At 33.2% G+C, this 16,015-nt stretch overlaps 1 protein-coding gene across 15 annotated transcripts in view; it reads left to right on the forward strand.

The window, feature by feature from the left end:
* Window positions 1-16,015, forward strand: part of LOC128179822 (uncharacterized) — a 223,312-nt gene that overhangs the window by 164,004 nt on the left and 43,293 nt on the right. The gene's annotated exons all lie outside the window — the stretch shown is intronic.

A 16,015-nucleotide genomic window follows, 5' to 3' on the forward strand; every position in this document is an offset into this window, starting at 1 on the left:
AGGAGCTCGCGCTGTATTTTCTTTTTTTTGATTGGCGAAACGATATCAAGATCTGTCGAAAATCATTTTTTGTGGCTTCTTCTTATGTGTAACATTTTGTTTCACTTTCCCGCCCCTTTGTTTATTCGGTCAGTCTGTGTTAATTCAACCGCCACGTGCGACCGAGAATCTTGTGTCGCTTCAGTGCACACAGCTCAGAACATATATAGCCCCGGGTCATCAATTGTTATGTTAATTGAGTAACAATTGGAATGGTGCTTTTACTACATAAAATAATAAATAAAAAAAATCATCCAGAAAAAATGCTACCGTAACTCAATAGTCAATACCAAAAATAAAATCCGCATGATTACAAACTGAAATCGGGTTTTCAGTATTCGGTGGGATTTGATTTTTCTTCTAACATTAGTATTTTTATTGGTTTCAGAGAATACGATGTAAAAATACAAACAGTAAATAAATCTGATATTATTTACATTGATAATGTTCAAAAATATTTAAAATTAAATTAGTCACATTCGTTAGAAAACAATGTTATACAAACATCCGTTAATTTTTTTCATATGTCGTATCATTCACGTAAATAAATATGTTCTGTACATATCCATGCACCTCCGAATAAATTCAAATGATTAAACAAAAAAGAAAGTTGTAATTACTATTTCGGATTTTTTTTTCAAAGTAATTTAACATTGTATTGAAAAGAACAAGAAATAAAAATGATTTAATTTTTGGACTCAATCTTCGTATAATTATATTACCGGCGCTCCTTACATGTACATGTATAACGGCGTACAGTGTATAGATTATCATGATCTAATTGAATTAAGTACCATACGTAAAGATTCCCATAATAATTAATTGCGAAATTCTGCACACTTTGTCCGAAACGCTAAACGGTTTACACGAAACGCTTCACGATTCACACGAAACGGTTAACACGAAACGTTTCTTGCACGTAAGTCGCACGCTTTTTTTGGTGTAGCAGTACGTTTCAGGGTCTGTAAATTTTGTCAGCACGCAACAATTCTAAATTGTACATTGTTTTCAAAAATTTAGAAATACATAAATAAAGAAGTTATCTTAGAGAAAAGGTTACGTGTTTTGTAAACGGGTTCGGTTTAAAAAAAAAAACCACAATTCCTGACATGACCCATGAGTACATACTGTTTACAACAATGCTTGCTACCCTCTGAAAATTTAACTCGCCATTAAATATTTCATTTTTTAAATAATGTTTGTTACGATTACATAAACTAAAACATTTTCTTATTTTCTTTTTCAATATACGTTTTATATGCAGGCTTTCAATCACAACACGTTTTTATAACAAAAACAGAACTGAAAGTTTAGTAATTATAATCGTTTGACACCACATCACATATATTTTCAACTCGCAGCAACAACGGAATACCTACTCGTGGGTTTGCCACGAGCTCTGCTGTAGTTGTTTTTATATTTATTCACGTTTCTTTTTAACTAAAAAATCAACAAAATTACAGATTCTCATGATTGTTTTTTTTTTAATTTATTAACAAAATCCAAAGAATTGGTGTGGGTTTTTTTTCTTTGAAAATCTTTGTCTTAGTTAATTAGAATTTGAGATTTTGTCAAATTTCTCTCAATATCGGATTTTGAGTTAAAGTCTATTTTAAATGCGTTTTTATAATTTTGTTTTCCAGAATCTTATATAAACTGTACGACTTATCATTTAGTACACACGGCCGTCTATCCCGTGCCTAAATTTCATCGGTGCAGTGCCCCTTATTAACGATCCACCTTAATTAAAGGCTGAAAAACACACAGACAATCGTTAGACCCAGGAATCTCTGTGCAAATATCTAGCATTTGGCGATAAATGGAGCATTTGTTCACTTTGCACTAGTGAGAAGTGATTGACAAATGTAAACGGAAAGTATACATAAGCTGATAAAAAAAAAATTAAGAATTGTTGTTAATGATCAATCAACAGATACATCTTTGTATATGTTTTATAACATGCTACGTGTGTTAAACAGTATGCTTTCATTCAAGACTATATACACGCTTTCAATAAATCGTGCCCTCTAGCGGAAGGGTTATCTACCTTACTTAGCGATGACGTCAAACGAGGATAAACGTAATTTACGTACATGTATGAAAGAATATTATACACGACATAAATTTGCGTGAGTAATATGTTTTGCAACGTTTTGTTGTAAGAAAAAATATAACAATAATCGAAACTGTTAACATTTTCCTTGTAATTGACTAATGTAATCGATAATTACGCTCATTAAATCAATATTATATAATATAATCGATTACGAGTCTACTTTCACTTCGCTGATGTAAACAGTAGTTTTCTGCTCTATATTAATTACAGGTGTTATATTGCCGTAGATTATTTTAAAAAATGCTTGAATCACAAATGAACCATTAAATTAATTTAAAATTAACAGTACCGATGGTTTAGTATCTTTAAAGCAAATATTGTTAAAAGATGTCATGTTATAAACAGGTATACAAGAAAAAATCGTCGATGTCATGATGAGCGAGTCGCAAGTATTGGCGAATCTTACAAGCAACACCATCTGCTCAGAATGTTCCGTATTAACTTTAGATGACATCCCTGGGTCTATTCTTTCAAAAGAACCAGAAAAGTGTAAAAAATCAGAACTAGAATGGTGGATGAAATGCCGAGGATTCTCATTTAAAAAGTCGGACACAAAAGCGCAGTTGTGTAATCGGGTCAGGCATTTATCGGCGTGTACAACATTCACAGTAACGTACGGACCCAGATCCCGGGCATTGTCACTTACTGCAGAAACAAATAAAATGTTCTCACTGTAAAACAAACAAACAAAATGCAGAAAAAAATATAATTCATAAGGAAGATGAAAAAACAAAAAGTTCTCTTACATGTACTAAACAAGCGCAAGCCTGGAGTAGAAGTACGGTCATATTACCGGAAACTTTCTCCCATATTATGATATCTGAACATGCTAAATCATCAGGAAAAAATACACAATATGTAGAAAAACCCATTGAAAAGGGTTATAAATTTTTTTGGGATGGTTACATACATGATGTTACTTGTATGAAAGAAAACAACTCTGTACACATCAAATGTAAATGTTACCGTTCACAGAGGAAAAATGAACAGCCTCATTCTCTCTCAGTCAAACTAAATTCAAATTCTGGCTCTGTTGAGTCAGGGAAGTGCTCCTGTGTTGCTGGTATAACAGGCTTTTGCAATCACATATTTGCTTTGCTTTACACAATTGATCATGCCAAAAAAATGAAGCTGACTGAATTTCCCTTAAATAAGACATGCACCCAAAAGCCTGCAGAATGGTCTAAATGTCGGACGGGTGGAATTTCTTCAGAGCCCATAATGGAGTGCCGTGTCGTGAAACCAAAATATGGCTCTCAGTCTACAGGAATAAAACCTACACTGTATCAATCAACAAGAACAGACATAGAATATCCTAATGGTTCAGATTTAGCAACAGGTTTAAAGACTTTAGGGGGGAACTTGGCATTTTTTTCTGTTTTTAATTGCAATGACACAGATGGAGTTAAGACCAGACTAGGAACAACTGTTCCAGTTGGTAGTGTTTTAAGTTATCAGCTGTCATTAACAGAGCCAAATTTTCATGTTGCTGAAAATATTGACTGCACTGGTATACCAGAATCTAAGGAAAAACCCCCAGAGGACCCAATACCATTCCCATGGGAAGAAACCTGTGAGCTTGAGGTTCCTATGGATGTCCAAGATGAATTTAAACTAAAATTAAACAATACAGAGGTAACTGAAATCGAGAAAAGTACAAGAACACATAGATGGTTTAACGAACGCAGGAATAGGCTGACAGCCAGTAAATTTGGGCTTGTAATGAAAAGAAAAACAAAAAATAATCAAAGTTTTATTAAAAATACAGTGATTAGCAAAAAAGATCTTTCAAATGTCCCCTCTGTAAAGTACGGAACAGAAAATGAGGAAAAAGCTAAATATAAATATAAGCAGTATATGGAAAGAGCAAGGAATCCAGTACAAATCTACAGCAGTGGTCTTTTTGTAAATCCAAAAATTTGTTGGGCAGGAGCTTCTCCAGATGGAAAGGTATTTGATGCAAAGTATGGCCTAGGCTTGTTGGAAGTCAAGTGTGCTTATAAGCATAGAGATATATCTGCAGTTGATGCTTGCTGTGACCCAACATTCTACTGTGAACTGAATGGCCTAGGTTTACCATGTTTGAAAAGAAACCACCACTACTACAGCCAAGTGCAAGGTCAACTAGGAATATGTGGTGCTCGCTGGTGTGACTTTGTTGTGTATACTAACAAAGGATTGATTATTGAACGCATTGCTTTTGACATACATTACTGGACAAGTATGAGTAACAAATTACATGAGTTTGATGTTTCACAAATTGTCCCTGTGCTCCATCAGACTCGAAGTCTACAAAGTTGTCATTCAGATTCATCCTGAATTTGACATTGAACATTGCAGGTATAATTTGAATAAAAAATAGAAAATGTATTTATGTCTTTGTTTATTATTCAATAGCAGTCAGTTGAATTTTCCTGCAATATATACACCAACAAACTGAAACAAGTATCATTAACATATATTATGTACTATCGAAATGCAGCATAAACAGTCTTTCTTAACTAAATTACAATGAATTTATATAACAACTTTTGTAATTTAACAAGTATACTTCAGCAGTCATTCACTTATTCCAGTCATTATTAAAAGATAGTTACACATCATTACATGTACAAATGATACTCATTACAGGATATCAAGACACAGAAATAATAGGTTCTTGAAACAAAGTAAGAAGTGCACACACTGTCCAAATTTGATTGATGGATCCCATTAAACTAAGAGGAATAACTTGATCAAAAATGTGAAATGATTTGATTTTGTTTATAGCTCTCTCAACATGAATTCGCTCTGCAGCTATGCTTTGTGTCCTTAAAACATCCCCACCTGCCATTTGATCATACATACCTAAAAAAGGTGGAATATTTAGTTTTACATGTACTTCATCTAACAAATCCTGAATGTTAAAGCCTTTGTCAGCCATTATGCTATCTCCCTTATCAAAGGGAAGCTGAAGAAAACCAGAACGTTCTGTAATTTCTCTGTCTGAAATACAGCCTGTAAATAACTGACTTACAAAACTAACACTCCCTGACGGTGAAATACCTATTAAACCTTTTAATGTATTTGCACTCTTATAGTTGCTGTAAGTCTGTGACTTTAAAAGTAAGGATGATGACATTTCTACCTTTATTTCAGTGCAATCAATAATGACCCTAGTTGAAGGGTATTTTTCCTTAAAAGACTGGGGCATATACTGAAAAACTTGCTTCTTGCTTGGCCAAATATTCAAAGTTCCAAGACGTTGATAACAAAAATTGGCCCAAGATATTAAAACATTGCTTACAGTGCTAATTGAAACACCAAATCTGTTCGACAAATCATACTCAAATAATCCAACTTTTACTCTACAAAGAAACATTAAAAACTGATTCTCTGGAGAAAGTTTCCTAGGTCTACCACTCTTAACATTACATTGAATCTCATCAATATTGTCAATAATATTAAATAATAATATTAAATACTGCTCTACTAGAAAACCCAGTGTAAAAATTTACATCTTTGTCATTCAAGTTCTCTATGGCAAACTTTAACAAATTAATGTTTGATTTTAGAGTCAAATTTTCAAGCTTCAGTTTTTCAAATTCTTTCAACATTTTTTCATTTTTTTCTTTCAGTTTTTTAATTTCATCAGAAAGGAAAAAATTGTCCAATTCATGCTCATTAGCACAAACACTAGCATCATTGAAAATGTTTTCTACTGGTACTTCCGATACACTTCCTTCATCAACAGCTTCAGGACATGTCTCACCGTTGTCATGCAATTTACTGCACTTGGTGTTTGCGACTTTGGTAGCATTCTTGGCCTTTTGAAGAGCATTTAATGGTCTTGATCTTTGTTCTTTATAAATGTGATTAAGGTGTTTCCAACAATTAAACACAGTCGGCACACATCCGGGCAGTTTGGTTCTTCTTCCACTAAATGGATGGTACTCCAAATTTTCTTTCGTAAAATGAAGTGAACAAACAACAGTGCTGGATGTTACTTTAAATAAATCACTTTCATCTCTTTTAATATTAATTATACATTGTTTCCTTAATGGATCACCAGCGGGAGGGAAATTGTGGTAGCTGATTTTTCCATGACCTGGAATTATAGGGTATCCATATGTGGTACAGCCAGGAACACAGCAGTTTCTATTACTCTGAAATAAAAAATATTAATTCATTTTTTATACATAACTAATACATAACATTAATATATATTCATTATGTTTTAAAATACATCTTAATTACTACAATGTTGTTTAAGTAATTATTAAATTACTGTCACCAGATATGTAAATAACAACTCTGTTGTCACAGAAAATCATTGGTCTCAAACTCAACAGAAGTTCACTTCTTTTTTCACTACATTTAGTTCTATCAGAGACATAAAAAAAAACATGTTATTTTTGTCTCAGGTTTTATAAACCTTAAACAGTGTTAAACATAATTTCGAACACCATACTTGCATAAATGAGAATTACAAACACGTAACTACCAAAATTAACATTTGACATGCAAAAATCATGTTTATATTACTTCTTTCTGTCTTCGACTGAGAAAGATGTTTTGATTCGAATTTCCTCTTCATCGTCACTTGACAACATACGTTGGCATTTAAATTGCATTATAATTTAAAATGAGTGGAAATATATATACACCGATAAATAAATAACTTACCAACGTAGATTCTATACTGCAATTGGGCACATTTGGTGAAACAATCGACTCTGACATTGCAATGATTACTTATGATCCAGCGTGCCGAGTTATCAAGATTCCTCGTCTGACGTCATAGTTAGGGGAAGTAACCCAAGTGCGCGAATTTTTGAAATCATGTTATCAGATTTATTGAAAAAACAAATATCCGACAATTATTACAAATGCGAGAATAATTATGTTTTATTTGATAACGCTAAAAGTTAAAATGTCGGTGAAATCTTTGTTAACAGTGTGGTAGATAAATGTTGTATTGCATCTTAGTGATGATTGTGCATTTACATACACATAACGGCACAGATATTGACCTCTAAAAGCAGCACTGTTTGAAATCCATCGAAGGAAACTCTTGCACGAAACAGCTTGAAAATTGGCCATCCGAACTAGAGAAATATAATGCTTATCATTGCAGAGGATTTCAATTGATGTGAATTTTTTTATGTCATACTATATCCAGACTAATCGAACATGGGAGCTTAATCAAATTTCTCTCATCAAACTAATAGTAAAGGTCGAGACACAAGGCAAAGAGTAGCAGCAAGGCTTCAAGAAATCCCCAGTGTCGATCTTACGGTCAGATATCAATATCCAAGTGCGCGATAAGAAAATTAAAACGGCACTAAAGAGTCACTCAGAGAGCCAACGTGCAAAGAGAGACAACAATATATTACTAATAGACTGCTTACGGCAAAAACACACGAGAGAAGAACATTAAGCCAAAGTCATGTTCAATATAATGGTTTACACTGTTTATTAGTTGCTCCCTCAGAAATAACATCTGTTTTTATAAAATATCACGATGTACATGGAAAACTACTATAGTTTATTTTGGTGCTTCAAATATAAGACTTTAGTGTCTATGAACGGAACAGAAAACCTAATTTTTGATATTTGGTCTCTGTACTTTTAAGTCATTCAAATTTTAACTCGTCATGATCTGATCAAAAACTCAGTTCAAGATTCCCATCCATTCTCTTCAATTCTACAAACTAAATCTAGAATTGATTATAAGAAAAATTCCCTTTTAATTTCTAACTCTCAAACATCTTATTTCAACCATACTGTGTAGAAATACCGGAGGTTTTTATTGTTACGACGCCTACGTCTATTAAAAGTCAATAAATGCCAAAAGAAATACATTTAATTTTACATGACCTACATGTATATTATAAACTTATCTCTCATGTAACATTCTGAAAAGATCATATAGCGGCAATTTCTTTGTGAACAAATTGAAAAGAATTGTCAGACCTTAATGATTTACATAATACCAATAACAACTGTCTCAACGATCGAGACCTCGCATAGATGTCAGAATTTCCTAGTTCTCAAGTGATTATCCAGCTTTATAGTTACTTAGACCTCAATATTGATAATTGGGTCCATACCATCAATTGCCATTAGATACCTCTCTGTGAATTCAGTGGCATATTATTTTCTTATTGTCTTTAACACAACTAAAACACATATCCACTCTGAAGTGTTCTCACCAGTTTGTTTTTGTTATAAACCGTTATTAACAAGTTTATAAAATAATATATATTGATCTCCTTAAGAAAAACACCTATGTAGAAAGAAATGGGAAAATACTCAAATCTAAGAGCTAGACTGTATGGAATTTTTTCTTCCAAAATAATAATTTCACTGTTTGAGCCTCCTTTAACTACTAAGCAAACACAAGAAAATTTGGTTCGGAAATGTCCATTTTAAATTAAAAATATGTGCGAGACGGCTTAGTAACCTTTATACTGGATGTGGAACATCTCTTTTTACTGTCCCGTATCGGTTTTGCCATTTATTTTTAAAGCTGTGAAGTACGGAGAGTCCTAAAACTTGTTTTAAATCGAGTTAAAATAACTTTCAAAAATCAGTTTCTTCTTCACTCTATATAAACATCTGCTGCATTTTGATTTCCTTTTACTTCGTTAATTGAATATGAGTACATTTGAGAAATGATAAGATTTACATGTAGAGTCAAACCATATCTATTTGTTTTCTCTGCGTACATACTATGTAAACATCTGCCGCTATTAGGGTTTTCTGTTTTGTTTAATTATATTCATTTGTGTACATTTAAAAATATTAAGATTTATACAAAGAGCCAAATACTTTCTAAAAGTCTTCACTTCTTATAAACATCTGCTGTAATTGGGTTTTTGTCATTTTGTTCAATGATATTCCTTTGAGTACACATGAGGAATTAAAGCTTTAAAATTAGAGTCAAACAATATCAAATATCATGTTGAATGTAAAAACATGTATCAAGGGGTATGGAAGGGAATTACCGCCAAAATTCTATGTATCTTGCTTTTATTCTTATTATGCTTACTTCTTTATTCTTCTTTCCATTTACACGTGCATGTCACTTTATTGTTTTCATATTCATGCTTATCTAATTTCACTTTGATTCTCTTTGATCCTTCATTGTTTGCTTAATTCTATGTTGCAACATTCTCTTCTTATTCGTGTTAATTCTTTCTTCTATCTCTGCTACAAACGTGAATCCAAACACGCAAACCATAAAGCACTTTCAATAAAGACGAATACATGTTGCATGAATTGAATGCTGCATTATGACGCCAGGCGGCAGTGTGCGCGCTACAATTGCTGCTCCCTGAAAAAAACAACAACGTAGCTTGCTAAATGTGGGATGATTCGCACTATGACATTTCGCTCCAATGTTTATATGTTCAGATCAAGAAATGGAGGGGAGGTTTATGTACTAAGGGATAATTTATAATTTTGTTTGCCGGGGAAGGGGTGTGGGGGGGGGGGGGGTTAGGCCGAGTTCTATTTTCAGTAGGTTTACTATGTGAATTTAAAAAAGTTTGAATTTTCAAATGTGGTGGGGTGACTGGACCCCCCTCCTAAAATAAAATATAATTCTAAGTCTGCACATCAGTTATTTACATGAGACGATATAATCTATCAGTTCTCATAATTAGCACCCGTATCATAATTATCATCATCGCAAGCTTGATATGGAAGTCGGTCAATTCAACTCTTCATTTAATCGAGACCAGTTGACAGGTAGACATGTATGAGATTCATGTCTCTAAGTTACATGTATCATAGCTTATATAAACACCTTCAAATCTAAACATGGACATTCAGTAACATGTACATGATTTATATTAAAATAAACAAAGTTAACCTACAATAAGCATGGATGTGAATGATACATACACATTTTTATAACTTCGAAAATTTGTGTAAATAAGAAGCATACATTATTTATGTTTTGTATTTTGGAAAAATTTATTTCATCTATTTTATTTAGAACTTTATATAAGAATTTTTATTAAGATTTGATTTAGATTTTAAACCAAAACGTATAAACAGTTATATCACATACCGTATTTTAATCTCTTTGCCTGTTTTTTTTTTCGTTTACTTATTGTGTAATTAAGTCACTGATAATTTAGATTCGTTAATTTTACCGCGAATACGTATATTCTGCGATTCCACCGTTCTGTTCCGAATCGAAAGAATATAAAATCGCGTGCACCAAACTTTGTTTTCATATCACAAGTTCAAAACTGTTAGAAAAATAGGTGAGCCACAATATTAAAACCTGCAGTTTTAAGTTTTTAACACGGAATTTTACGCGGATATTGATTCATCGCATTTAATCAGGGGTACACAGTATTGTAGCCTAACGAGAGGTACATAGTGATTCATGCAAGTGATAATTTTCACACGTACTATAGTACAGGAAAAGCTACTTCTAAGCATTTAGTACCCCAGTCATTTTTATTGTTTTTCAAAAACATCTTTAACTTTGGTTTAAATTTATTTCTTTTTCATCTACATGTTCCACGGGTATCTTGGACAGAACCGTGCATCACCCCACCTCTTTCATAGGCGTCGGAACCGGGGGGGGGGGGGGGGGCTAGGGGGGCTCCCCCCCCCCCCCACTTTTTTTGCAAAGTTATACTTAACCATTAGGCACATAGCATCATAGAGGGTTTAGCCCCCCCCCCCCACCCTTTTTTCTCGCCGGATATGTAATTCTTCCTAAATTGATCTTGAAAGATTAAGAAGTTGGAGTAATAGGCATACTAGCCTAACCCCCCCCCCCCCCTTCCCCGGATTAGGAATTTCATGATTTGGGGGAAAAAACTTGGGTAGGGAAATTTATTTCGGAATCGGAAGTATAGGTATACTCCCCCCCCCCCCCCCCCCCCTGATTAGGATTTTCATGATTTTGGAAATTAGGTCCCCCCCCCCCCCCACTTTCAATTTGCTTCCGACGCCAGTGTCTTTTCACCTCAAATGAAAATAAAGTCCTTTCGACAAGTACTAATGACATGTTCCTCTTCTAAAAATTAATCGTTCCTGCAAATAATTTGCAAAAAATTTGTGACTGCATATATATACAATACATTGCATTGCGGATCTAGAATGAGATCAGATCCACCCCTAATGGAAAATTCACACTTATATTAATCAACCAATAAAAAAATTAATACAAAATTATCTCTCATACCCCCCCCCCCCCCCTCCTTATGATTTTTTTTAGAACCGCGCGGAGACATTTTACATGTATACAAAAAAAAAAACCGTATCTTTTTGAGTCTGCGTATATCGTGGCTTGTTAAAAGTTGACATTATTAACATGTATTTCATATTCCTACACTTACACCTTAATTTGAGAAGTTTTCACGAATTTATTAAATTTATGCCATTTGTTTCGTTTTAATAAATCTTCGGGAGCAGCAATTGTAGCGCACACACTGCCGCCTGGCGTCATAATGCAGCATTCAATTCATACAATTTGTATTCGTCTTTATTGAAAGTGCCTTATGGTTTGCGTGTTTGAATTCACGTTTGTAACAGAGATAGAAGAAAGAATTTACACAAATAAGAAGAAAATATTGCAACATAGAAATAAGCAAGCAATAAAGAATTAAAGAGAATCAAAGTGAAATTAGATAAGCATGAATATGAAAGCAATGAAGTGACATGCAAGTCTAAATGTACTGAAGAATAAATAGGGATGGGACGATCCACCGATGCACCGGTGCATCGCGGTATTTATTTTAACACTATTTGGATCGATACATTTACCATTAATGCAACGATACCTTACCAAACTTTTTTTTATTTTTCAAAAATATCCGAGCTTCATATATCGGCTATTTTTAGTCCGCACGCCTAATATGAAAGTACAAAGATGGCGGAAAACCTCGTAAGGTTGTCAAATATGGAGTGTGGAAAACTTTTGGAGTACTTGTTAATGAAAAACTAGTGTACACGAGACTAAAGTAATTTGTAAATTGTGCAACGCTCATTATGAATATAACCAAATAACTTTGGACATGCGGTAATACATGGGCAGGTTGAATAAATTTTTAACTTTTATTCATGCTTTCATTTAATTGCAATGTATCGTGATATGTATCGTATCGCATCTCATGTATCGTGATATGTACCGAATCGGCTCAGTACAGTATCGTCCCAGCCCTAAGAATAAAGAGGTAAGCATAATAAGAATAAAAGCAAGATACATAGAATTTTGGCGGTAATTCCCTTCCATAAAGGGGTAGCTTATATATCATATTCTGAGCTACATTTGGGATCAAGAACTCCAAAGCCTTTTTATGGCAATGACACTGAATTTATTGTTGTATTTGAATATCGAATAAATGGTTTCCACAAGTACAGCTAGGTGATCTATAATCATATACAATTATAATATTACTAAAACAGTCTCATTCTCTACATTCACTCGTTAAGGGGGATGTATACACCAAATAAGTGTAGGCGATTTTTGTTGCATATTTTTGTTCCAAATAATAGGCACAGTTTTGAACAATAATAGACCTCAAAGTATAATACTCTATTTTTTATAGAATTTTTTAATATCAGTCTGCTTTCAGATAACCCCCTCAAATGTCAAATTTTTAAACATTTCTGTTTTAAAATTCTTATGAAAGTGAAATCTTATAAAGTTTGAAAATGAAAAACAAAATAATCATAAATGATGTTTGTATGATTTTTATTGGAATCCACATAAATATGAAACTAAAATATTCAAAAATTCTTTTAAGGCAAATTGCCGGATGAAATCCCACAAACATCTGAAAATAGAAACAATATTCGTTGGTTAATGAGATGAAAAAAAAGAAATTGAATAAAATGGTAAAATTAAAAAAAAAAACTGAATTATTGCAAAAATCTTGGTTTGATAAATCCTGTTTAAGAGTTGTCTTTCTTGATTTTACTTGGTCACAAATATCTTGGGACCAATTTTCTAATTAAAATAATATCACGAATGAAAATTTAAAACGGTACAAGTATAATTATGCTGAAATGTAGAAATAAGTTTAGGAGTGCTTATGATAATGTTTGAATCTGTAAAACTATATTTTTAATGAATGCCTTTAGTTTATATTTAACTCTTTAAAACAAAATGTTTGTCTAATTCATCCGACATTCCACATATGGTACATTGTGAATGGTTACGTAAAATATATTTGTTCACTAAACAGTTTCTGACGAATTTCTACACAAAAACTGATAACGTTATTCGATGCGCGAAGAGCAATCTGTGCAGCTTTAAATTATATGCGCCTTTCTCTGCTGTTAAAAAAAAGGTTTTTTGGGGGGGGTTTTTTACCACTAACATCGTTTATACATGAACAATGACATCGACCCGTTTGTTCTCAAATAACTCTGTAATTTTAACTTGCAAGCACAACTTTATTATTAGTTTTCTTTCTCCTACGTTTTTCCCACGTTTCAGTCCTTATGAATTTGATAAATGGACGAGTCTATAAAAATACGCCAATCAGAACCTTTGTTGCAAATCAGAATTGAAATATACACTGATTAGAAAGTGTCCATACTCACCGCAATGCTATATCGGCTATAAGTGTATACCTACAAGCGAGATTTGCAATAAACGAACTAGCTTTCAATGATATGCGTAATAAAAGTAACAAATAATTACAATGCCAGGTTAAACAAATGTAGGAACCAATTGTAAAACTAAAAACGCTCTCCATGACATAAAAAACGGAGGTAGCAATCAATGTCATATATATATAAGAAGGTAGCAAACGATGGCATATCTAGCGATAATAGAAACAAATTACAAATAACATAAAGGTGGCAATTAACGACATGTAAATGAAGGTAGCAATCAATAACATGTGACAAGAAGGTTGCAATCAATGACATGCAACAAGAAGGCAGCATTCAACGACATGTATTTGAAGGTAGCAATAAATGACATGAAGATGAAAGTGGAATCAAGGACATGTAAATGAAGGTAGCAATTAATGACATGAAGATGAAGCTAGAAATCAATGACATGTAAAATGAAGGTTGTAATGAAGGACTCAATGAGTGTTAAATGAAGGTGGGAATCAATGACATGTAACATGAAGGTAGCAATGACGTGTAAGACTAAACCAGCAATCAGTGGCACGTAAAATGAAGATAGAAATCAATGACATGATGTAGATTGAATGAAGGAATGAATGACATGTGAAAGGAACATTTTTTATGGCATGGCCTCCACTGATAAGGGTCAAGGACAATGTAATGAATATTGAAAATAACTATGGCATATTATGTTACAAGCGCTTCTTACAAAAGTTTCATTATAAAGGGAATTTTGTCAAAAACTCCTTCTTAACTCCTCACAATAAAATACAAGTACATGTATGCCTCTTAAAGAAAGTTTATTTTAAAAAAACAAGAAAACGAGCGACTTTGGTTGCTAAAGATACTTGCAATGGTATTTCCCCTTGCAAGCACAGTTGTCGTCAAACTGGTCTAAGCACCGATAACCACGCGGTGCAACAGTACCATTACCACAGCTAGCATAGTTCATGGGGCTGAAAAGTCAGTAGAACATCTCGTTAAAATTATAACTCTTATAAACATGCGATAATCAAACATTCAACAAAGATACTTGCAAAACAAAGTAAAATCCATTAAATAAATGGTTTTTACCCATCAGAGTGAAGTAAAATGAATCTTACCTGCACTGAATTTTATCTTGAACTTTGACCCTGAACCCGCACTTTTCATTACAGCATTTGTCGCCTGTGTAGCAAGCACCACATTCTTCATTCTTGTCCAGACGGCCATTACCACATAAACCCTGTCCTGGATCCAATGTCTCTTTATTTAATGTTATGAAAAATTAATGATAAAAAATAGACCCTGGACTCTCAGTGGGATGTAGATATCTAGTTTGCTCATCAAAACAAATATTGAGTACTTTTCTGACTTGCTATTAGAAGCTCGCCAATATTCATTGACTGTCTAGATTTGAATGTTTTGTTTTAGAATTTTGCTCTTTTTGAAATTGACGGTGTTTCAACAGAAATATACAGTCCTGAATACAGTCGGACATATATTGCTGCATTAAATGAATACATGTCAGGTTCCTAATCAAGCCTCAGACCATGAGCAACTTTTCAATGACAAACTAGTTTAACATCCTATATTAGAATGAGTAGTTTTAATGTTCTCCTTTCGATCCATCCCTCAAATATTTCAATAGGTTATTTATTAAATTGTAATGACCTATCAACCAAATAATGGCAGATAAGATGACAAGTTGCCACGCTTTTTTGTTCAAACAATGTAAGTTAATAAAAATACTCCAAAGTATAAAACCCATACATTTAACATAGTGTACCTTTAAAACAATCATATCCTTTCATCATCACAACTTGGTAAATGTACTGTCTACTACACGCCGAAAAGAGCTTAATAAAGGTACAATGTCATAAATAAAACAAACAGAAACTATTCAAAACCTGCATTGACTTGCAACACTATGCTACCTTCAATTATGAATTCTGATATGTATCTATATAATGATTTTTTTTCTTTTAAATGAAGTGATTTCCATATGTTAATTACTTTATTTCTTGAACCCCTGTGGATATTTTCTAGGTAAATTACAACGAAAAAACATGTTACTCTATCTAACAATGAAATTGTTTCCGTTGTAATCCTAGTCTTTACATTAAACTCAAAGTCCGATAACTCTTATTTGTTTACCATCGAAAAAATCTGCATCGCCGACAAATAAAGTGCTTTTTGGTATAATAAAATATCCATTTACTGACTATTGGTCGATAGTAAGTTTGTCATACTCGACGGTACTTATTTCCCTCCGCTTCGCCTCGT

The sequence above is a fragment of the Crassostrea angulata genome, chromosome 4 (assembly GCF_025612915.1).
Source record: "Crassostrea angulata isolate pt1a10 chromosome 4, ASM2561291v2, whole genome shotgun sequence".
NCBI lineage: Eukaryota > Metazoa > Mollusca > Bivalvia > Ostreida > Ostreidae > Magallana > Magallana angulata.